Genomic DNA, 24571 nt, shown 5'->3' on the forward strand with positions numbered 1-24571 from the left:
GTATTATCTCATAGTTTTTTTTTTTTTTTAAAGAAGAACAAGATGATAAAATACAACAACCTGTGGAGAACTTATTTGTTCTGAATACCCCAATGGCGTGTTAATATAGTAACTAGTTTCTAGTTTTCTCTGCCTCGTGATCCTTTCTAGTATCTATAACCAATCTTACATCTAAGCTGGATGCAGATCTAACGATTATATGTGATTCATCATTTTATAGGATAAGCACACAAAAGTAATTCAAATGTTTAGCGTGTAAACATTTGTGGAATATTTGATCTTATCCATGTGTATAGATTTACCATCACATCTTCACATTCCACTAACATTACTAGCTCTTTCTGTGTCCATATATAAATCAGAGTTTATAATTTCCTGAGACTTTCATTAACAAATTAATACAAATCAAGTGATCTAAATGACTGGAAACGTATCCTGTCACAGTGTTGCAGCTAGAAGCCCAAAACCAAGGTTGTCAACAGAGGTGGTTTCTTTCAGAGACTCTGCAATCCACTTGTAAACAGTTGAGTTAGAAGCTAGCCTGGATTACATAGAAACTGCAAGCATACACTGAGCTACACAGTGAAGGCCTGTCCCAAAATCTCAAGGGCTAGAGGCATAGCCTAGTGTTAGAATGCTTGTCTATCTGACATGTGTGAGGTGTTTGCATCACAACATGAAACTAACTAGCTAGCTAGCTAGCTAACTAACTAACTATATAAAAGAAGATAAAGAAAGAGTTTTTCACCTAAGGATAAGAAATTTATAAGATAAACTGTTAAGTATGAGGTTAAAAAAAAGTGTAGCTTCCGGTCTGGGCCAGAGCACTGGGCAGATCTTGGGTGGCAGCTCTGCCCCCAACATCCAAGAACCCAGAGGAAGCAGGGATCCCAGGCACTCGAACTCAGGCAGTATCCTAGGTAAGAAGACAGCAGGGCCCGCCCTAAACAGGGAATAACTGGGAACCAAAAGGACCCAGGAAGTCTCTCCCGGCCCGGAACACCGGTTCCTTCCGGTCTGGGACAGAGCACTGAGCAGATCTTGGGTGGCAGCTCTGCCCCCAACATCCAAGAACCCAGAGGAAGCAGGGATCCCAGGAGCTCGAACTCAGGCAGTATCTTAGGTAAGCAGACAGCAGGGCCCGCCCTAAACAGGGAGTAACTGGGAACCAAAAGGACCCAGGAAGTCTCTCCCGGCCCGGAACACTGGTTCCTTCCGGTCTGGGCCAGAGCACTGGGCAGATCTTGGGTGGCAGCTCTGCCCCCAACATCCAAGAACCCAGAGGAGGCAGGGATCCCAGGAGCTCTAACTTGGACAGTGTCTTAGAAACTAGTTCTCAGATCTAAGGCCTGGATCAGACCTCTGCCAGGTCTGCTGTTGTGTGGACCCCGGATTCCACCTGAGACATACTGGAAGGTCCACTCAATCCAGATCCACAGAGGAACAAATGAACTCAGAGCTTCAGACAACATATCCTGAGATATTCTAGAGGAGACACTGCACCCAGAACAGCAGACACCTAGCTGTACTACTACCTTGGAGGCACCATATCCTGAGGCATTCTAGAGGTACCACTGTAATCAGTGCAGTTGGAAAAGATCACAGAGACATCTGGACCCCTAGGAGATCAGACACAAGCTAGATAACTAGAAAGACAGGCTTCAGTCAGAGACAGCAAGTACAGGCAGCACTAGAGTTAACCAGATGGCAAAAGGCAAGAGCAAGAATGTAAGCAACAGAAACCAAAATTACATGGCATCATCAGAACCCAGCTCCCCATCAGAGCAAGCCCTGAACACCCCATCACACCAGAAAAGCAGGAATCAGAATTAAAATCACTTCTCATGATGATGATAGAGGGCTTTAAGAAAGACATAAATAACACTCTCAAAGAACTTAAGGAGAGCACTGGTAGACAGATAGAAACCCTTAAAGAGGAAACACAAAAATCCCTTAAGGGATTTCAAGAAAATGCAACAAAACGGGAAAAGGAATTAAACAGAACCATGCAGGATCTAAAAATGGAAGTAGAAACAATAAAGAAATCACAAAGGGACAATACCCTGGAGATAGAAAACCTAGAAAAAAGATCAGGAGTCATAGACACAAGTATCACCAACAGAATACAAGAGATGGAAGAGAGAATCTCATGCGCAGAAGATACCATGGAAAACATTGACACAACTGTCAAAGAAAATGCAAAATACAAAAAGCTACTAACCCAAAGTATACAAGAAATCCAAGACACAATGAGAAGGCCAAACCTAAGGATAATAGGTATAGATGAGGGGGAAGATTCCCAACTAAAAGGACCAGTAAATATCCTCAACAAAATTATAGAGGAAAACTTCCCTAACCTAAAGAAAGAGATGTCCATAAATATACAAGAAGCTTACAGAACTCCAAATAGTTTAGAACAGAAAAGAAATACTTCCCGCCATATAATAGTCAAAACATCAAATGTACAAAACAAAGAAAAAATACTAAAAGCAGTAAGGGAAAAAGGCAAAGTAACATATAAAGGCAGACCTATAAGAATTACACCAGACTTCTCACCAGAGACCATAAAAGCCAGAAGATCCTGGACCGATATCATACAGACCCTAAGAGAATACAAATGCCAGCCCAGACTACTATACCCAGCAAAACTGTCAATCATTATTGATGGAGAAACCAAAATATTCCATGACAAATCCAAATTTACACAGTATATCAACACAAATCCAGCACTTCAAAGAATAATTGATGGAAAACTCCAACACAAGGAGGGAAACTACAACCTAGAAAAAGCAAGAAAGTAATCTTCCAAAAACCCCAAAAGAAGATAGTTACACAAACATATCTCCACGGATGTTAGCCCAAAAGCTTGGATTAGTGAAGACTCAACCCACAGACCACATGAAGCTCATGAAGAAGGACGACCAAGAGGGGATGCCTCAGTTCTACTTAGAACAAGAAATAAAAAAGCTCAAGGGAGCAAATAGGGAAACAAAACATGGAACAGAAACTGAAGGAGGGGCCATCAGGATACCTTTCCACCTGGGTATTCACCCCATGTACAGCCACCTAATCTGTTATTGACTCCAGGTGGAAAGCAACAATACCAAACAACCAGAGCCCCCCAGGGTCTAAACCACCAGCCTGGGAACACATAGGAAGGGACCCAAGACTCCAGAGGTATATGTAGGGGAGGATGGCCCTGTCCCATAAAAAAATGAATGAAAAATGAATGAATGAACACACGGGGGGGGATGTGAGGGTGGGGAGGGGATAGTGAGGGGGTAGGTGTGGTCACTGCCTCATAGAAGCATGAGGAGGGGGATGGGATAGGTTTCTGGGTGGTGGGAGGAAGTAGGCTAAGGGGATAAAATCTGAAACATAAATACTACAACCAATTTTAACAAGCGGGAAAAAAAGTCTTCAGAACCATCATCTTTAAAAAAAAATGTCAGCCCCCTGGGGGTGGGAAATTTTTTTTTCTTGATACTAAAACTTGTTCTGAGAATTGTATATTGCAGAATACACAGCCTTGGTGTATCTACTCATCAAGCAAACTGAGCAGACCTGCCCAAACCTCTGATGTCCTGGAATTCCATCTGGATTCAGTGAAGACACAGCATCAGAGGCTTATCAACTTACTCTCCCCCCAACCCCTCTTCTAAAATCTCAACGCCCTTAATCAGCTTGAAGAAGTTAAAGAAGAGTCAGCGCCCCTATTCCCTGAGCTTGGGGACTAATGTGATTAATAATGGTCTGTCTTTCTAGGGACAAGTAGTGGTTTTGTTGGAACAGGGGGGATTAGCTAGGACTTACTGCATAGCCATAACCTACTGGTAGAAATCTGTATAATTATAATCAAGATGAAGTTATAATTTCTTAAATGGTACAAAATTTACTTTGATCTCAAATTTAAGGTTTTCATTGGTACGAGCCTCTTATTAATATAAAAATGAGATGAATATTGATACGCTCATGGGCATTGTGCCTGTATAACACATTTAGGAATACAATGCCTAGACCCAGCCCTTTTTTAACTTTTTTAACTGATTTGGGATGGTTAACCTATGAGTTAAGGGACTATAGCAAATTCATATTTTTGAGTTTATTGTTAGGGTGTTTTCCATATTTTACTTAGAAATAGCTGAGAGGAGTGAACAGACAACAGTCCAGGTTACCTTACATGGATAGTTGGTTTTCAAAACATCAGAAGTCCATAGAACTGACGCTACAAATATTTATATATTAATGTTCATATTGATTAGAGACCTGTCTGCTCCTGACAGCTTCCTGTCGTGGATTCTAAGAAGAAATTGAGCATCCTTGGAGTTACTCCAGTTGTGTGGTAACAGCCACTAGGCAAGAATTGCCTCTCTCCATCTACAGACAAATTACTGTCCAGAAAAGGACACACATGCAGAATAGTCGACTGATTATATCTGCCTAGACAGAGTAATCAGTCCTTAATAATCCTGCATCACCAAGGTCTGTCAGATGATTCTGGGCCAGAAGGCTGAAGATTTGATGCTCCAACGTTCGGTAGTATAGGGGCTTTTCAGGTGTTCAGAGGTCTCTATAAATTGGCTAAGTTTTAGAAGCTATGCTTTGTGCTTCCCACAATTATAGTTAACTCAGTCATTCTGGATTTCTGATAGGGTTGAAAACTTATAGCTATTTACCGTAAGAGAAAAGATTTGAGTGGATGGTCGTCAGCTGACATTCATCCTAAAGCCAGGTTCAGAACTAAATGTTTTAGTTAGGATAGATGACAGAGGTGCTGGTTAGTCAACAAAATGATGGACTGGGTATTAGGACTATCTTGTACCTCACTGGTACAAATTGGCATAATTATGCTCTAATTGTATTTTGAGAGAAAAGTTTCATTTTAACAGGAAGGGTGATGTGTAGGAGGAGCTAAGGTAGGAGGAGTACTGAGAGGAAGAAAAGGAGTAAGAAGAGGAGGAGAAGAAGGATAGGAGAAGGTAGGTGATGAAAGAGAGAAAGAGGGGGGAGACAGTGAGGCAGATATTCATGTATCTCCACCAGTCAAAGATAGTTGTTATAGCTAGGTTGGTCAGTGGGTTACACCTCTGATTGAACAATTCCAAACTTATAACGCTTATGATTAACATTATTTAAAAAAAAGATGTATAAATGCAGAAAGGAAAAGGGGGCATGGGATAGGGGTTTTCTAAGGGGGGGAAAGGGGGAAAGGGGATGGCATCTGAAGTGTAAATAAAATATCTAATAAAAAAAATAAAAAATAAAAAATAAAAAAAGTGTAGAGCCCTGTACATAAAGTGAAAAACTAATATCACAAGATTTGCATAATATATGATAGGAAGCTGCCAAAAAAGTGTTGACATTGGTTGCAGAGAACTTGTTGGCCAGAGGCCATGCTAAGAGGGAATGCTTTTGCTCTAAAACATTTTGTACCTTTTGAGCGTTGGACACTGCGAATATTCTGTCATGAGTTGTTGATATATTTCACCAATTTCAGATTCACTCCTAGAATTATTTTAAGTTATTTAAAATTATCAGTTATTCATGGGCAGTTGTGAATATGATTCATCTTGTTTCCTTCCCAGAACTCACTAACTAGACAGAAAACAACTTTTCTATTCATAAGTCAACAAGGACACCAAGAAGAAAGAAAAAGGCAAACTTGTATGCATGGTTCCAACCTTACATGAAAGGAGAAAAGTTAGAATTCTTTACCCTAGAAATGAGGATTTCTGAGAGTAGAGGATCAAAGAGAACCAAAATATAGGGAAATTGCAAAGTGACAATTGCATAGTCTATTCAGAAAGGACAAAGTGGATGAATTGGGACTTGGCTTCCCTCTGGGGAATGAAGCTAATGCAGAAACAGAGTAGCAGCTTTTTTTTTTTTTTATTGTGTGCTGAAATTCATCATGACAACATATGCTTTATTATTTCGAAAAATGCCTTTTATTGCTCAAAATGTTATACTTGAAAGTTCAGTGACATGAATAAACTTTACAAAACAATAAATGACCAAAATTGACCCAGAAAGTAATAGTTAGATGTAAACTGACTAATGGACCAAGGATGAAACTGGAGAAAATGAAAATAAATACTCTCCTTATTATTATTGCAGTTAATGTTTTCTCAAATTTTCATCAAATATTGCTTTCAGACAAGAAAATTCTTAGGAACAATAAATATGAGAAAAGTAAATTTGATTCATGTAAAGTGGCATGTGTCAGTAATTAAAAATTATTCAGTGATGTGATTCATTTGATTATGGACTAGTCTAATTGGAATCTAAGAAATTAGATTCATCCATGTGGTAAAAAAATTACTCTCTGACAAGTAGTTTGTCCTAATGTTTAAAAACTGAAACCAACAATAAACAAAAATAGAAACCTTGAATGATTTTAATATAATTCTCTATCGATCTTTGACAGAAACAAGACAGTATTGGGAATAGAAGGCAAAGTGAGACTTGTCTGTCTTCCAGGAATTTATTCAATTGTTATATTTCAATTTCTGAAAAGCCAGAAGAAATTCTTCCTCAACAGTCAAAAGATTTGGATGTTAAACAATTTGATGCCCACCTTTAAAAAAAAAAAAATGTAACTCTTTGAAATCACTCAGTCATTAAGCAAATAACTTTGGAATGTTTCCAATCACAGAAACACTCTTACATAGCTTACTGGATCAGTGTGGAATAAGATGATGCCGTGAATTCAAGAATATACATGGTCGTGATCATGGGCACTACGACAATGCATTACATTTCACTGAAACACTCTGAGTGATAAAGCTAGAACCCTCACGTAGTAATTGTGACCAGAAGTTCCTCAGCTCTGGTGAAGATAGAGAGGAGGCCCAGACAGATGAGGAAGCTATTAGGTCACATTCTAGGGAGCATGGGGGAAGGAACCTCCTTTAGGAGCTGAGATTTCTGGGCTGGTAAAGGCACCTGTGAGGGCCGACACCAAATGATACAGGACAATATCATCTGTAATGGTTGCAAGATGGAAGGAGATCCCCCAAAATCAGAGAAATAAGTCAGCCATAGACATTAAAACTGTGCAATAGATAGCCTCAAATGCCAGAACTACAAAGGCCAAAGAGATACATAGAAGTATGAATATAAAATAATGCTCAGGAAAGATAAATGCAATACTATAACTAAATCAAAAGTTTGCACATTGAGAATGGTAGCCAGAAATCATGAACAAAGAGTCGATAGATTTAAAAATCTATTTTAGTTTCTCTGGCCATGTTACATAAGTTTGTACTTTTTTAAAAAAGGAGTATCTTTTGTTGCTCCCAAAATAATCACTTCTGCTGAATCATAGGAGACATGTCCTGACTGCAAAAACTTCCAAAGGAACGCACATGTGGTTTTCTTCTTATCCCTGAGTCCACAGATGTCCCTTTATGCTGGCCTGAGGAAGCCATTTATAAATAAAAGACAAACTCAAACATATCGACAGCACTAAGCGAACACAGTGGACTTTTAAAAAGAACGCATAAAGTTGGGAGGCAAAATGTTGCGTTAGTCAGGGGAGGAAATGGTCAGGAAGTCATGGGGGAATGATCAAAACACATTACAGATATGTATGAAATTCTCAAACAATTAAACTCTGAAGGGGAAAAAAAGGACATGCTCAATTACGTCTTTTCATCGAATGCCAACAACACCCAACAACAGTGATGCCTTATTTCCTCTGGAAAATCCATGTTATTAATGACTCTTTATAATTGGAAGAGCATATAGAAATCAAGTCTAGTGGATTTTAATTCTGTTCCACTGGGTGGCTCAGGATTCCATTCCTCAGATAATGAGGTGACATGTTGAACACGCTGGTGCAGTTCCTTTGTCTCTCCTCCCACACTCTGCCCTGGAAAGCCAAACACACAAATAATTAATCAGAGTAACACTGAAATATCTGATTCCATACTGATGTGTCCAAGCTTGGCAACATAGGGAAGTCAGATGAGGGGCCTTAAAAACAGAGTCTGAGACCCCGAATTTGATCTACCTCCCAAATCAGTGTCTCACAATGCAGCCCGACAACCAGCATCAGTTGAAACCTCCCCCTTGTAATTCTGATGAAATCCAAATATGGAACAACCTTTCCATAGAGGACTAGAAAGAGGGTGACATCTGGCCTTTACTGGAATGCTTCCAGTTGCAGGAGCGTCGTCTCCATAGAAACGTAAGGATTATGACATGATAATGATCTTGGCCCTGGAGTCGGCCTAACTCTTGTTACGCTTTCTCATGTCATCCGGAATCGAGAAGCCTCCTCATTCTCAGGACAGATAAAGTGGACTAACTGGTGATGACTACTGCTTCATGGCTGTGCCTCAGGGAATGGGCCAAGGCCATTGTGAGACCACTGTAGCCCATCGTCTTTTTTCCACTCTTGCCTGATTCCTAACTTCTCAGCAAGCTGTAAGGGTGTTCTAAGCAAACCTCCAACCTAGATTCTGCTTTTCCAGATGACCCAAGCTATGCCTCTTTGCAGAAATCTCATCTAAGGAGGAAAGGATTGGGCTGAGCTGTAGATGGAACCCTACAGCAACCTCTGCCTTCTCCCAAATGTTCTAACCATGCATAATTATGGATCCAAACAGCTCAGTGCTTTAACAATGTGATGCTCTGACTTGAACACAACTCTCCAAGTCTGGGCCTTCCAGGCTAGCCTATAGGGTGAGTTTATACTATTCATACTTCTATAATTTACCCAGCGATTAGATCAGCTTCCTAGAGACCCAAAAATGTAGTTGGTTTATTGGCCCTTGTGTTTTCCAACCACTCCCAATATTTCTTTCTGTCAAGGCAGCTCCCTCTCCTTGCATCCAAACATCTCCACTCCTCAAAGAACTGCCTACACTTTACAGCTGGCTGTATTTCTTAGCCATGTTTAAACACATACACCAAATATGGGCAAAGCTCTGGGAGACTGGAGAGAGATGAAAGCCTTGTTTTTGCAGTGTATAGTATAAAAATAATACGTATACAGAATATGTATTTTGCTAAAACTGTGCACGCTGTTTATCCACCTCATGTTCACCCTCCCTGGCAGTTTCAGAAAATGCCTTTTGTGATTGTTCTGTGTCCTCATAGTTAATGTACAAAACTTTTAAACAGATTTAATGTGGATGGTGCATGTGACAATTGTCCCGAAGCTGTTCATTGCTAGTAATAAACTATGTTTGAAAATCATATGTCCCAGTTATTGGGTCTCACTGAAAAGATCGAAATGGTTACAGATCTAACGTTTATTATCTTTTGCGTCTTAGCAATGAGATGTGTGGAGCTGGAGGAGGTGTAACATTCTAGTACCAGAGTGCTGAACACCCCTCCATCCTCACAGGCTCCCACCCACCACCACAGGCACTGCTAATTAAATCCTGAACTCTTCCAGAGCTATATGCCCTTTCCATTCCCAGAGGATCTTCTCCTCCACAGCCCAAACGCTGCTCCATCTTTCTCCAAGTATCACATCAGACACCTCCTCCAATTAGCTGCTTCTGTGAAATGGAAAACAAAGTAAACTTTACTTTGCTCCTCTGTCCCAATCACTGTATTTTTTTTTTAATAGGCTTAAGTCCAAGATCCAAGTTTATATAATGGTTGATAATCAAGCTTCAACTCATCCACAAACCAGTTCTCTGTTCACCTGCCCCATTCTGAGATTTATCCAATACTTTCAACCACTATCAGCCTGAAGACGGGTCAAGTATGTGGAAGTCTGGTCTCCACATCAATAAGCATGTATTCCATTACTGAATGGGTATGTAATATTTCCTTGGTATCCTCAAGACATGGAACCCATTTATAGGAAAAGAAAGGGTCAATCTAGGCCTCCAGTATCCACGGGCCATAGACATAACACCTCAGTAACACTACTAATAAAACCCTGACAAATAGAAACATGTTTTGTACCCAGTGACTCATACCACCAAGCTAATCCCACGATGACTCCACCTTGCTGTTACAATCAGGAGAGAACGGGAGAGAGAGGAAAAGTAAATGCCATGTATGTCCATGTGTTTGGTAACCACAACAACCAGTCATAAATGAGAAGCGGCAAACGGTCTTGTTTGAAATCAAGACCAGCCCTCTGGCTCCTAAACCATCAGCTGGAGCCTGGGAGAAGCAAATGGCCTTTGGGCCACTTGGGACATTGGAAATTGCTGAATCTCCCCATCTCCTGGCACCAGTTTCTTTATGCCTGAGACATAGCAAAGCTATCAAATCGACAGAATGGAAAACCACCAGCTGGCATGCGATGCCCTGGGAGCCAGGCAGGAATTATAGGATGATGTGTCAGAATCCAGGAAATGAATGGAGCTTGCTTTCTCTGTGGCACAAAAGATTATACCTGAAACTCCAGCCCTGGACCTTGAAGTTCGAACATCAAATCAGATTGGATTGTAGAGACACTATCCTGGTGTCATCATGTAGTAAATGATAACGAAGACCAGAGAGGAAGGAGACTTGGGGAAGGTCATACACTTGTATGGCTTATATTTCTAAGAGAATTTGATTTTTAGAAAGAAAAAAAGACACGGCCCCCATGTAAACTGGGAACAACTGTAAACTTAAATAATTCATCCAGCAAAACACCAGTTGATCTCCATAGATCTGTCCCCTCAGAAAGCACAAACTCTATTATCTAAAATATGTGGCACCAGTCCTGCCAAAGGGTCTCCCTTCTTCCCTAGCTCTGATGCTTACTAAGGCAAAGCCCTGGCTACCAAGTGACTCACTTTGGAAACAAACTGTGTGACTCAGTCTGTTCTCAAACCACTAGTCTAAGCTCCAAGAGACTTCAGTTTTATCGCGTCTACCAATAAGTCGGCATGAGAAGGACCCATCATGTATTAAAAAATAATCAATGGAGTTGTAGACTGCATGATAGAAACACGTGGTGATTGACACTCAGTACATACTAAACTAGGATCAGTGTTGGATGTGCTACCCTTTATCATCCTCACAACAACCAAGGAAGAAAATGACTATTTGATAGTATAAGAAGCATCAGAGAGGACAAGTAACCAGAGAAGGACTTGAGGGAGGTGACCTTGGTTTCTTTTGCCCCTTACATTTTCTTTACAACGCTCACACTGGACCGAAGTTCTTGCCATGTGTGTAAGGCATGGTGACCTGCATTGTTTTAATTTTTTAGTTTCACCTTCCCTTTCTTCCCTCCAAAACCTTTCATATACTGACTCTTTGCTTAATTTCAAATGCATGACCTTTGTTCTCATTAATTGTTGTTATTGTGTATGTGTTAATGTATGTACACACACACACACACACACACACACGTGACTAAATACATGAACACAACCTGCTCAGTCTGTATACCACACACACACACACACACACACACACACACACACACACACACACACACGTGACTAAATACATGAACACAACCTGCTCAGTCTGTATACCACACACACACACACACACACACACACACACACGTGACTAAATACATGAACACAACCTGCTCAGTCTGTATACCATTACTTGTTTCCAAGCTGATAGTTTTATACTAGATGGCTACTTGGAGTACTCTTCCCCAGGGAATACTGTTTATCCCACTCTCACCCAGCAGTCCTTAGTTTGTCCCTGTCTACATTAGCAAGTCTGTTACTGTTCAGCTCATATTTAAGCAGGCATGTTGGTGAGATTTTATGTTGGTAACATTCCTAGGAGGCACAATGTTGGACTATTACATCAACACTGCAGTTCTGTGGAAGAGGACCAGTGTTGTTACTCATATGAGAGAGAAAGGGGGAGGGGGAGGGGGAGGGGAAGGGGGAGGGGGAAAGAAAGAAAGAGGGAGGGAGGTGGTCAGGCAAGATGGTTCAGTGTAAAAGGTGTTTGTCATCAACTGGACAACATACATTTGATTCCTAGAATTGGCATCATGGAAGAAAAGACTCATTTCAAAAAAGCTGTCGTCTGACCTTCAACCATCCATAAACATACACTAGATAGATAGATAGATAGATAGATAGATAGATAGATAGATAGATAGGAGAGGAGGAGAGGGGAGGGGAGGGGAGGGGAGGGGAGAAGAGAAGAGAAGAGAAGAGAAGAGAAGAGAAGAGAAGAGAAGAGAAGAGAAGAGAAGAGAAGAGAAGAGAAGAGAAACTTGAAGGTGGAAAACCTATGAGATCTTCAAGAAATCTCACCCAAGGTTTGATCCTCAGTCTTTCTTATCAGGGCATTGACAAGAGCATCTATCTGGTGGCTGGGCCTCACAAATGAAAGCAAGTAGTGTAAGTTCAAGGCATGCTGAATAAGTTATTGCATAGAGTTATACTGTCATAAAGTGAAACTAAGTTCACACAGATCTTTAGAGATGTTAAGAAGGCCATGGAAAACCTGATCCAGTGAACTGGGACTAGCATAGCCCATTTCTTGGCTCATAGCAGTAACAACAACAACAAAAATACTGAAATAGTGCATACAGCTTTTTAGCTTCACAGAAGTTTTTAGAACATACTTTTGTTCAAACTAATAGTGATAAACGTGACTTTAAACAGTGGTTCTCAACCTTCCTAATGCTGCAACCCTTTAATACAGTTCCTCACGTTGTGGTGAGCCCCAACCATCAAATTATTTCATTGCTAGTTCACAACAGTAATTTGGCTACTGTTATGAGTTGTAATATGAATATCTGATACAAAAACTCGAAAGGGATCTTGACCCACAAGTTGAGAACTGCTACCTTAAATTCTTTCCCCTCTACTTGGTATTTCTAGAGCCTTAACACATGTGGAGCGAAGTAGAGCACTCTTGTACAGCTAGTTGGAAGCAGATGCTCCAAGGTGCTTTGAATGTGGGTCCAGCCTGCTCTCAGACATACTAAGTGAGGTCATTTGGGTGCTGCCTGCTGAAGAGAACCCAGCCTGGCACCATGGCTCTAGGCTTTTTCTAGCACTCTCTCCATGTCTGTGTGTGGTCTCTCATGCTTTCCTGAGTACAGCTCCTTCCTTCCTGAGTACAGCTTCTTCTTTCCTCATTCCCTTCTCTAGCACTTTCTCCCACGGTGCATTTTGTGAACTTCCTTAAATCTCCGTCTCACTCTGAAAGACCTTCTCCCTCATCACCCTGATTCCATGGCTCAATTTTCCTCCAACACTCTGACTCACTCTGTAGGCTAACAGGAAAGGGTGACCCGGCCTCAAAAGATAAGTTATCAAAAAAAGTTATGAGTTGGATATGCATGGAAGTGTTTCTACCCTTGGATACAGGGAAGGCTTAAGGATTTAAGGAGTGGACTTTAAATCCAGGCTCTGCTCCAAGGGACAGGCTAAGCCTGGGCCTGGAATTTCAGTTTAATGTAAGCTTCAAAGTGGCCACTAGTCTTTAAAAATGTCTCACATAGATGAGAGGAGATGTTTCACAAGGACATGTGGGACAATAATCAGGATATGTACATTATCAGTCACATGTCCCACTTCCCCCGTCCCACTACTGATCTCTGCAAAACTACCACTTTTCTTAAGCCATAGCTTCTATTTACCCATCTCCCACCTACCCTAGGGACTTGTTCCCATATGGACTCTTCTTTCCCACAGTATCATCTATGTCCTCTTCCACCTCCATAACGCCTCTTGATAACACACCATTTACAGAAAATATCACACTTGGCAATCAATGTTCAAGACTTCTGACACCAGAGATGAACCTCTGACACAGTCACAGCCACCACAGACCATGTATTCTTCCATATTGCCTCCAGGCATCATCCCGTCCTTTCCATAGATCTTGCCGCCATCCCTGCACCCCCTTCCATCCCATGGCTCCCTTCCCAGGATGTGCCCTTCATTAGCTTTGCTGCCATCTGTGAAGAGTCCATTCCTCTTCTGTATGAAAGGCAGTGCTTATCTACCAAAGATGGCTTATCCAGATCTCTCTTATTCTAAGTTGTCAATTCTCACTGCCTACCTACTTTTCAGATTATGTTATTATACATGTGTACTTTGTCTCTAAGACATGAGCATCTCAAGTTTATGTCTCACAAGTACATGTGTGTCTCCTTACAATGTCGAGTAGAGAGCTAGACATAGAAAAGGCTCTCAGAAGATATGCATTGACTGATGGCTCCATCTTCAACCTTTAGGACAATAATTTATGTGGGTGGAGAGCTACACTGGTGAACACTTACTCAGGCGTACCATGTGCTAAGCAGTGAATTTAGTGGCAAAGGGATGAACTGAAGTGAAAAACTAGTCATTGGCCCCTGTGCCAAAACATTGCACATGGATTTTTAAATTTAATCTTCAAAACAACTATAATCAGGATAAACTATAAGTATGCCTATTTTGTTGTTGAGGAAACTAAGACTTGAAGTTCAATGACCTGCTGTCTTAGTATGTTTTGTGTATGTATGTTCTAATAGCATAACAAACTGGGTAATTTGTCCAGACTAGAAACTTATATTTTACAGCTTTAGAGTGTGGGGAATCCCAGATCAAGGGCTTGGCATTTGGTGGGAGATTTCATCTGCACTGGTGTACAAAGATAAGGAGGTAGAGAGACAATCAGAGAGTGAGGAACAGGAGAAATGGGATGAGAAAGAGAGCAGAGATAGCACTGAAGTCTAATTTGCAATAAACTCTAGAAATAATCAACCTATTCCAGCAATGAAATTAACCCATTCATGAAGGCAAAGTCCCCAAAGGCTTAGCTTCCATCAGTGATCCATTGGGATTGATTTTCTAGCACAGGAAATTTGGGGAAGAGAGTTACTGTGTTGCATTCCCCAAGGAAATATAAGGAAATGTTTATACTCCAGGTATGGCACCAGCAGATGAAAAAAGGATCTCATCCAAGCCCAACTTGGTGAACCAATGAGGGTGACTTACAGGAGCAGGGATGAGTAAACACACACAAGCAATTTTGACTTCAGTTGGGCAGGTTAGGAATATCCAGAATCCCCCCACTACCACCTTTCACCTGTCAACCCATCTGATCTCATGAAAGTGCTACATCAGATCACAGCAGCTCTGGTCCAAGGATGAGCATATTCAACTTTGATTCAAGAACTGAATGTATGTCAGAATTGAGTACATCTCATTTACTGATTAATTCACCCAACTAAAGCTCTTCCTTTTTTTTTTCTATTTTTTTTACTTACTTGTTTATATATCTACTCATTTTACCTTCCAAATTCATTTATGGTCCCCAGAGTCCTAAAAATGATTCTAGATAAGTCAAAAAGTTAGTGAGATAGACCTAAATAATGAGAGATACAGAGCCATGGGAAATGTGGGCTCAGAAAGCATGCCTAAAAACAAGGCTATGAGTAGAAGCCCTACAGCAAGATAAGCTTGGTGTCCTTGCAAAGGGCCAAGAAGCCAATGTGACCAGAGACACACCAGAAGTAGAAAGATGGGAGACTGGGTTAAAAATCAGAAAGAACTTTGAGCCCTAAGAGTATATTTTTTTTTCTTCATGCTTTGGGAAGCCATTGGAGAGAGCTGACACATATGTTACATTACACTTCTGAAAGACTATTGTCTAAGCAATGATTGCACAAAAGTTGGTTTCTGAAATAAGTGGAATTCTGTGGCTGGTCATGGTTTATCTGGTCTAAGTGTTCATGTAAGCAAAGTGAAGACAATCCAGCTTCTAAAAAGGGAAAGCCATTCCTGGTGAGACTAAATACATGCATGTTGGCATAGCAGGATCTGGGAATCCTGTAAGTGTAAATTTCCCTAAATGCCTTCTGTGAGTGCTGGTTTCAAGGTGTATGGATCAATGTTACACAATTAAAAGTTAAATCATTACAGGAAATGTTCTGTTCAGCATAGGTAAACATAGCATAATACCAGAGAATTCGCAAAATCTTGAGAGCTCTCAAGAGGAGGCTACAATTGGCAGCATCCTGGAAATATTTTGCTGCAGTATTCTTTCTACATTATAAAGATTAAATCAAATAAAAACTATACCAGGAAGCCTCATTGCAAAGACTTCATCTTAAAACAAACTAAGCTTTATTCAAAGATGAAAACAAAATTGTGTTGCATAATAATCCATGAAGCCAAGAGTTTGGGTATTCTGAGTTACTATAAAACAGCATAAATAACTGATATGCTAGAGTTCATAATAAACAAATTTATAAGGTCACTTTTCTGTCCTGTGTAGAACAGGCTGAGCTGCCTCAGAGAGAAGTGCCCTTGCACTACGGCTCTGGTTGGAGAGGAGAAGAGGAAAGAATGAAAGCAACCCAACAGGAGAGGGATTTATATGCTATTGTCTTAGTTAGGATTTCCTAAGAGACACCATGACTATGGCAACTCTTATAAAGGACAAAATTTAATGAGGCTAGCTTACAGATTCAGAGGTTCAGTCCATTATCATCAAAGCAGGAGCATGGTAGTGTCCAGGCAGCCATAGTGTGGGAGGAGCTGAAAGTTCTACATCTTGATCTGAAGGCCTCTAGGAGAAGACTGGCTTCCAGACAGCTAGGAGAAGGGTCTCAAAGCCCACTCCCAAAGTGACACACTTCCTCCAACAAGGCCACACTTCCTAATAGTGCCACTCCATGGGCCAATCATATTTAAACTACCACAGTTTACTCAGTTTACTCTGCTTTACTCAGTTACAGCAGCAGAACTAAGGTTTGAAGTTACTTGCCTACAACCAGGAGATGTCCCATAACCAGAGGGATGCCCCCTAGTCTCCAACTAGGACTGTGATTATCATCACAGAATCTTGTAGTACATTTTTACCTTGAAGTCATGGGGGTCTATCCAAATAATTCTGCAGTTGGAGAAGCTGGAAGTTTGAAGAATTTATTTAACAATGCACATGAACATAGTAATATCGCTTAGGTGAAGAAAGGTTCAGGTATCCTGATTCCTGCCAAGATGCTAATCCTCTCTGTTTTACCAATAAATGCACAGAAGAGCAAGAACTAGTGTGAGCTGAGTCTCCAGTCATCTGAAAACTTTGAGTTGTAGCTCAGATAAATATGGTCAACATATATGTAACAAACTAAAGGTTAAAATTAATATTACACGATGATCAAAATGATATGGATTCAACCTTACACTTCTAAGAGTTTCGTCACTTACTCCATCCCTATCTTGACACTCTTGGATCTTTTCCTTTTTCTTTTAAAACTTTAATACTTCACTCATTGTGGCTATTTTAACTTATTTTTTGTGCCCAAGGCAGATTACCTCAGCTTAATCACCAATCTGTTCAACAGTCAGTCTCTGAGCTTCTAGAGCCTCCACTAGTGAGGTACCAGGAACAGATAGATGTCTATAAGTACTAATAAGTGAGATGCCTGCTCTTGATTCAGAGAGTAATGAGGTTGATCACTTGCAGTCAATTCTACTGTGATTGGGTCACAGAGTCATGAAGTGGTGAATGAATAATCATTTATGAATCTAGAATTTATAATGACTCCAGTTCTCATGGAAAAAAAACTGAGTTTCTCAAAGAATAATCTTTTAGGATTCTGTATGGCATACAGTGTCAAGAAATCAGCTGTTCAAGTATTAGGTATTAGGTAGATTAAATATATTGACAACTGGCATGAATTAAATGAGTCTTTTGACTGGTCACAAGCTTAACATGAGTCAGTGATAAGAAATGAATGGAGTCTCTTGCAATACCCTTGGACATGTGACACTCAGGAACAGGGAGCCTCATTCCATGGGACGCTAGGACCAAAGTTCATGTTCAGATTTCTTGTCGTGGAGTTTCATGGTTATTGTTTAAGTTTCTAAGGATTGTTTTTAAGAGTTAAATTGTCTCCTTTAATCCCAGCACTTTGGAGGCAGAGGCAGGTAGATTTCCGAGTTCGAGGCCAGCCTGGTCTACAGAGTGAGTTCCAGGACGGCCAGGGCTACATAGAGAAACCCTGTTTCAAAAGACAAAACAAAACAAAACCAAAAAAACAAAAAAACAAAAAAAAAAGAAGAAAAAGAAAGAAAAGAAAAGAAAGAAAGAAATAGAAAAAAGAAAAAAGAGTTGAATTTTGTCATGTTCTAAACTGCTGTGTCTTTAAAAAATAGCTTTACTAAAAAAATGTGAAGCTGGCAGATAATAAGTTAGTATAAGTCCATTTATATCCAATAGTTTTCTAACCTTGACACAAAGGAGAAGTTTATGCAGTTATGCACACAAGAAAAGTGCTTTGTGGTCGTGAAAAAGATCAAGGTGATACACCATGGTCCAAGGAACACCAAGGGATTACCAGCTAGGAGAATTAGCTAGAGATTACCAGAAGCTAGGAGACTGACACAGAATAGACTATCTCTGACAGCTTCAGAAACATCTACCTTTCCTGATACCTTGATTTTGGAAAGAATACAGCCTCTGAAGAGAATCCAAAGAGCACCTACTTAAACTCAAAAGACACAAGGATGCAGGCTGGAGAGATGCTCAGTGGTTAAGAGCAATTGTTTCTCTTCCAGAGGACCCAAGTTCATTATCCAGCACTCAAATAAGGCAACGTAGAGTCATCTACAACTACAACTCCAGGGCATCTAACATCCTCTTCTTGCCTCCTCGGGTACCTACACACACACACACACACATACACACACACACACACACACACACACACACACGCACGCACGCATGCACGCACGTGCACGCACACACACACTCAAACATATTAAATAAAAATAAGTTTAAAACATGAAGTAGAGACAACCGACACACAGAGACTCTTGCTGTCACAGCTATCCCATAGGGTCAAGCATGTAACAGATCTGCAGTGGCCATTCGTTTGTACAAGAAAAGAACTTCTTACCAGCCCGCTACTGCTAAAGGAGAAAGGGAAGAGATACATTGCCAGATTACCTTCCTTTAACATTTCCTTCCTACCAAACAGGAACCATTCATTATGTCCTCATTCCACTTCGCTGAGTAGACACACATTGTGTTGGCTGAGTGGACTGAGTGAGTTCTGACAATGGAATAGATGAAGAAACTAGGTCTCAATAAGAAAGAGGATCTAGTCTTTGCATGTGTGAGTCTCCCCTCAGAGGAACCCATTTCCATTTCTCCTACTACAGAGTCTCTTATCTTCTAGTATTCTCTCTCATCTGTAGTTTAAAATTCAAATGAGAGATGAGCTGTGCTTCTTGAAGCCAAGAAATAGCTGAAGAGTGCCTGAGGGTCTCTTGAAGAAATAGCAACATCTACTATTTAGGGAGAGCTGACTTTGTAGTCCCCCTACAGCAAATAACATAGCTGAAATAATTCAGACTCCCGGAAATGGAAATGATATCAAAAGAGCTTCACTTTTATTTTATAGGTGTCACATTTATTTTTATATTTTATTTTAAAGGGTTTTGCCTTTATTTTATAAGTGAGCCAAACTTATAATTTATTATATAGTATATATTACATATTCTCTGAATATGACTTATTCAAAGAAGTAAGGCAACTTATACAAAGATTACAGTTCACATGTAAATCCATCGTTGTGGTTTCTGAAGTCTACTCTCCTAACCCACTTTTTTATGATAGAACTAGACAGTTACGAGATGTCCTGATGAAGGAAAAAGAGGTCTGTGATGGATGAAGGGGATTGTGTACCATTTAGTCCTAGCCAGTGACCAATTCTGGAACCCGAAGCAAACATCCTTATCTGCATGGGTTTTAATTTCCTTAACTAAAAACTGTGAGAGAGAAAAAAAAATAGGCCACGCACATCAAAGTCTATCAGTATTCAACCATGGTTTCATTCATCCCATAATTTATGTGTGGTCACTGTATGTCAGGTATGATTTAGGACACTGAGAGCGAAGTAATTGCCAAAAGTCTTGCCTTCATGGAGTGTGGGGGATACTGAACGTGTGAACATGAAGTAGAATGTTTTCAAAAGAGAAGAGGAGCCCACGAAGAAAATAAAGCCAAGTAAGAGGCTGGTTGTCAGGTGAGAGTCTTGGGACGACCACCACATTTCACCTAGGGTCCTCAGGAAGGCCTACTGAAGAGAGCCTTTAGGGAAGACATGAAAAGAAGGCCTGAGGGATGAGAATGCACAGGACATGTGGGGTTAGTTGTCAAAGGCACCAAACACTCAAGAAGACCCATGGTAGGTAAGTGACTATGGAGAGTGATGGACATTTCTCAGGTTTAGACATGGAAACTTTGTTTAAAACTCACTTTACACTCCTGTAGACATAGACCTGGTTTTGTATCTTAGGCTCACAATTACTTTTTAAAAAATTATTATTATTATTATTATTATTATTATTATTATTATTATTATTCACTTTACATCCTGCTTATTGTCCTCCTAGGCACATCCTCTCCCGCTGAGGCCAGACAAGGCAGCCCAGCTAGAATAACATATCCCACATACAGGCAACAGCTTTTGGGTTAGCCTCTGATCCAGTTGTCCAGGACCTACAAGAAGACCAAGCCATGGCTTTCAGAGAATGAACCACCAACCAAAGAATGTACATGGGCGCACAATTACTTAATGCACGCAATTCATTTAAATTTGCCAATCATGCTAAGCCTAATTGAGAAATTAGCCAAAGCGTCATTCTTATTGACAGCACCCCACTTAACTGGGGATTGTGTTTAGAGTCTTTACTAAAGGATTTCAGATGAAACTTTAATAGTTTGTAGTTGACCCTTGTTTCCTCATTGAAAGTCTCCAAGAGAAATGGCTCCTAATGACAGTATCCACTTGTCCTTTTATTCAGCCCATTCTCTATACTAAAATAAAAAATGTACCATTGACTCTCCTTAAGAGCCTCCAAGGATGATGGTTCTCAGTTCATGGTGGTAACGTTATTCATGTGCTAATTCCATATAAATCCATACAAAAGAGAGTAATAATTTATAAATTATTTTTTCTATTTTATTTATCATTTATAAATTTATCTTTTATGGTAATTAGTAATGTATCATTTATAAACTAGACTTCAAGTAACCTGAATCTCTCCAAGTTTCTAAATATAGGTATTACTCTCAATATTTAAAAAAAAAAAAAAAAAAAAAGACTACATCCCTGAGGTAGTGGTGCTATCAGTGAGTACTTCTCCACCTAAATTCAAAGCCCGACTTTAACATCATCTATGAAATGAGTAACTTTAGCCAACTCATCAAGATTCCCTATATTCACTCTGTTTATTTTAGATATAGGTAGTATGTGCCTCTTCTAGTGGTCAGGGGGTAAATGAGCTAATATCTATAAGCCTACACCCTGGCTGAATGAAAACAGTAGCTAGCAAGCCATGGAGCCCGCTTCACCACTGTTCCTTATGCTATTTTGTTGGTTTGTATCAGTGCTGCCTCAATAGAGTACCAGAAACTGTGTGCCTCCAGTGAGAAAGTGTCTTATCTCAGTCTGAGACTGAAATCAATGGTGTTATGAGGACTAACTGGTTCTAAGAGCCGAGGACTAACTGGTTCTAAGAACCAAGGACGAGAACCTAACTTGCTCAGTGGGTTTCCCTTCCCGCTTCCCGGGTTTGTTGGCAGCATTTGGTATTCCTTGGAATAACGTAGACACATCCTTACAGTCTTGACTTCCTACCTGTGTGGACCTCTGCTTCGGTATACTTGACTATCTCCAGATCTGTCTCCTGTCTAAGGACACCTGTTAAATGAGATGAGAAACGTCATGTCTGTTCAACTATGCTCTCATTTAACCACACACACATGCACACACACATACACACACACACATACCCACAGGCACAAAGACATACACACAGACAGACAGACAGACAGACAGACAGACACACACACACACACACACACACACACACACACACACACGCTGCCACAACCTTATTTACAAATAAGGTCACACTCTGATTGGGGGAGAGGACTTCAGTGAACATACTCAGGGGAAGATAACAACTCCACCTGGACAGGCCTTGACACTCCACCTGGACAGGCCTTGACGTGTTTTCTTATCTATCATCTCTGCCCTCAGTGTCTCCTTTAACAGCCTCCCATAACCCACAAACTTGTTTGACAAACTCACTCCTGCCTGATTCTCAGGTTTCGGTGGCATCTGACTTTCTAAGAGAGTCGTATCATTCCACCACCTCCTCATCATTTCAGAGTCAAGGCCTCACTGCTGGCCTCCCAGCATCCTGCATCACCAGAGCTCTTATCATGCCTGTCCTTCCCGCAAGACTTCAAACTCCCAGTAGTCCTGGCAACCTCTCAGTAAGTGTCAGAACCCAAACGGATCCTGAGTAGCTACCTGGTGAATGAGTGTCAACATCTCATCTCATCTCAGCTCTCCCCTATTTTTGTGGGTTTTGTGGATACTCATAAAGAAAGGGCTGGATGATCTAGAAAAGTTTGTACTCGTTGTATTGATTGAAGTTGAGTTTAGAGATGAGAAGCTGGGTTGGTTGTTTCAAATAAAAGGCACTTAAGGCAAGGAATGTGTTGTGCAGTTACTCAAAGATTGATAAATAAAATTCTCAGAAACCCTTGTGAGAATAACTTTGGGAGGATGCTACCACCAGCCAGAACGAGAGAACAGAATGAAGTGAAGAAGCTGCCAGGGAAATGCCATGCACAGGAAGTTCCCAGCTGCACAGCAATTAGATCTCAGAAAGGGGAAGAATCACATGACTAGAACATGGGTTTCAGAACAGGGGGACAGCTTATCCAGGGGTGACGAGATGAGCTGGAAGTGAGTACCAACCGTCCCTGCTGCCAGTGTGATCGTCAAGATGCCCAGCAGGAAACCCTCAGAAATGGGAGTTTGCAGACCTCAGCACCTGCGTCAGAGAAGTGAAAGAGGACCTGAGAGGCGGCAGCTTCAACGTGCGTGAACAGCACAAGCCAAAGCCTGAAGCAGAGGCCTATGGACTACAAGGGGTTAGGCATGAGTCCTGAAAAATGGGTTTCTATTGATGCCAGTCACGTGCCAACCATATCCTTCTGCAGAACATTTTTTTTCTCTTCTGAGATTCAGGTTCACTATCTGTGGCAGGAAGGAGGAGCAAGATACTTGACGTCCCTCCCCAACATGCACAAGGATTGGGATGAAAAGCACCAGGGGACTGTGAATGAATGATGTCGCCACCCTCAAGTCTATAAGATGCTATATCTGTCTTTCACCATCCTGTGCCTGAATAGAGAGCATTTCCCGTTTCTGGTTCTGTGGCTTTTGTTAATGTGTCTCAATAAAGGAAGGAAGCCAGGCCTGTATTTCTCTATCGTGGCGACTCTTGATCACACGGATTCCAAAATGAGCCATTGCACGGAAGATTTAACTGCAAACTTTGTGAAATAAAGGAAGAGATTACCAAAGTGACAGCGGGTGCTGGGGTAGAGGTCTAGGGAAAGGGAAGACAATGGGGAGGTGACTGAGAACTGACTTTCACTTGCTGAGGCCTGGGGTTTCTATGAGACTGCTTCACTGCAATGCTGTCCCAGGCCTCTGTCTCTCTGCTTCCCATTGGCTCACCTGGGAACTTAGAAGACAGGGAGCCTCAGTTCTTGTCTCAGTGTGGCCATTCTTTAACTGGAGAACTGAAGTCTGTTTCCTTATATGCAATTCTACAGCCTCTCTAGACAGCAAAGCTCAAATGAGCTAATACAGGCAGCTGTGCTGTCTCATATCAGGCACTATGCACAAAATAACAGTCTGCTGTTGAGTATTCTTGTCTCTTTTAGTCATTTCGGTTTCAAGGTTCTTGGCCTAAAACTTGCTATGTGATCCAGGTCTGCATTTGCAAACCTCTGGCCTTTGCAAATTTCTGGAATTATGAAAACAAACTACCCTGCCCAGAAGGAGAGTCTCTATATGAACATTCATTAACATATAACATGTAAAAACATCATAACGGGACACAGTATTTCATACATGAACTAAAAAAAAAAGTAACTAAAATATACTCATAAGATGCATGAAATGTACCTAAAATGTGTGTATATCTTTATGTTGTGCCTCAGTAAGACAATTCCAAGACTGTGAACGTGAGAAGTGATTTGAATTTATTTTAATTGATGAGCCTAGGGTGACATCATGAGGTAAGAAGCGACCTACTTAGATATTGGACCCAATAAGCATGAGCAAGTAGTAGACAGGGAACTACGTGCTCCTGGTTAACATCCACGGCTGAAGACATGCAGGTGCCTCCTCTGCTTGGATCCTCTAGCTTTGTGAAAGGAGAGCATGCTTACAGGAGAAAATCCAGAAAAGGTAGGGAAATATAAAGCTGAAAATTTTTAAATATTTATATTTTCAGCCTCTACATAAAAAGTAAAGATGATGTGTGAGTTGTAAGTGCTATATAAGTATGAGGGACTAACAATTCTATGTGTCTGTGTGTCTGTCTGTCTGTCTCTCTGCCTGCCTGCATGCCTGCATGCCCCTGCAGGTGTAGAGACTAGGAGAAGATATCAGATGTCTTGCCTTATTCCCTTGAGATGGATTCCCTCACTAGACTTGGTGCTCAGCAAGTTTTGGAACTAGCTGGCAGTCAGCCAGCCCCAGGGATTCCCTCTTTTCTATCTTCTAACAAGGTTGGAGCTATAAACGCATGCAGCTACGCCTGCTTGTTGTATGGGGCCGTTAGAGATTTGAACTCAAGTCCTCATG

General features: G+C 40.9%; 1 long non-coding RNA gene across 1 annotated transcript; it reads right to left on the bottom strand.

Annotated features, from left to right (window-relative positions):
- Window positions 1-5949: 5949 nt before the first annotated feature.
- Window positions 5950-23762, bottom strand: LOC143434290 (uncharacterized). The gene is made up of 3 exons (XR_013103660.1): window positions 22667-23762; window positions 21533-21595; window positions 5950-7873 (listed from the first exon to the last, which is right to left on the bottom strand). It is a non-coding gene; the product is annotated as an uncharacterized LOC143434290 (long non-coding RNA).
- Between the last annotated feature and the right edge of the window lie 809 nt (window positions 23763-24571).

Source organism: Arvicanthis niloticus, chromosome 14 (genome assembly GCF_011762505.2).
Source record: "Arvicanthis niloticus isolate mArvNil1 chromosome 14, mArvNil1.pat.X, whole genome shotgun sequence".
Classification (NCBI taxonomy): domain Eukaryota; kingdom Metazoa; phylum Chordata; class Mammalia; order Rodentia; family Muridae; genus Arvicanthis; species Arvicanthis niloticus.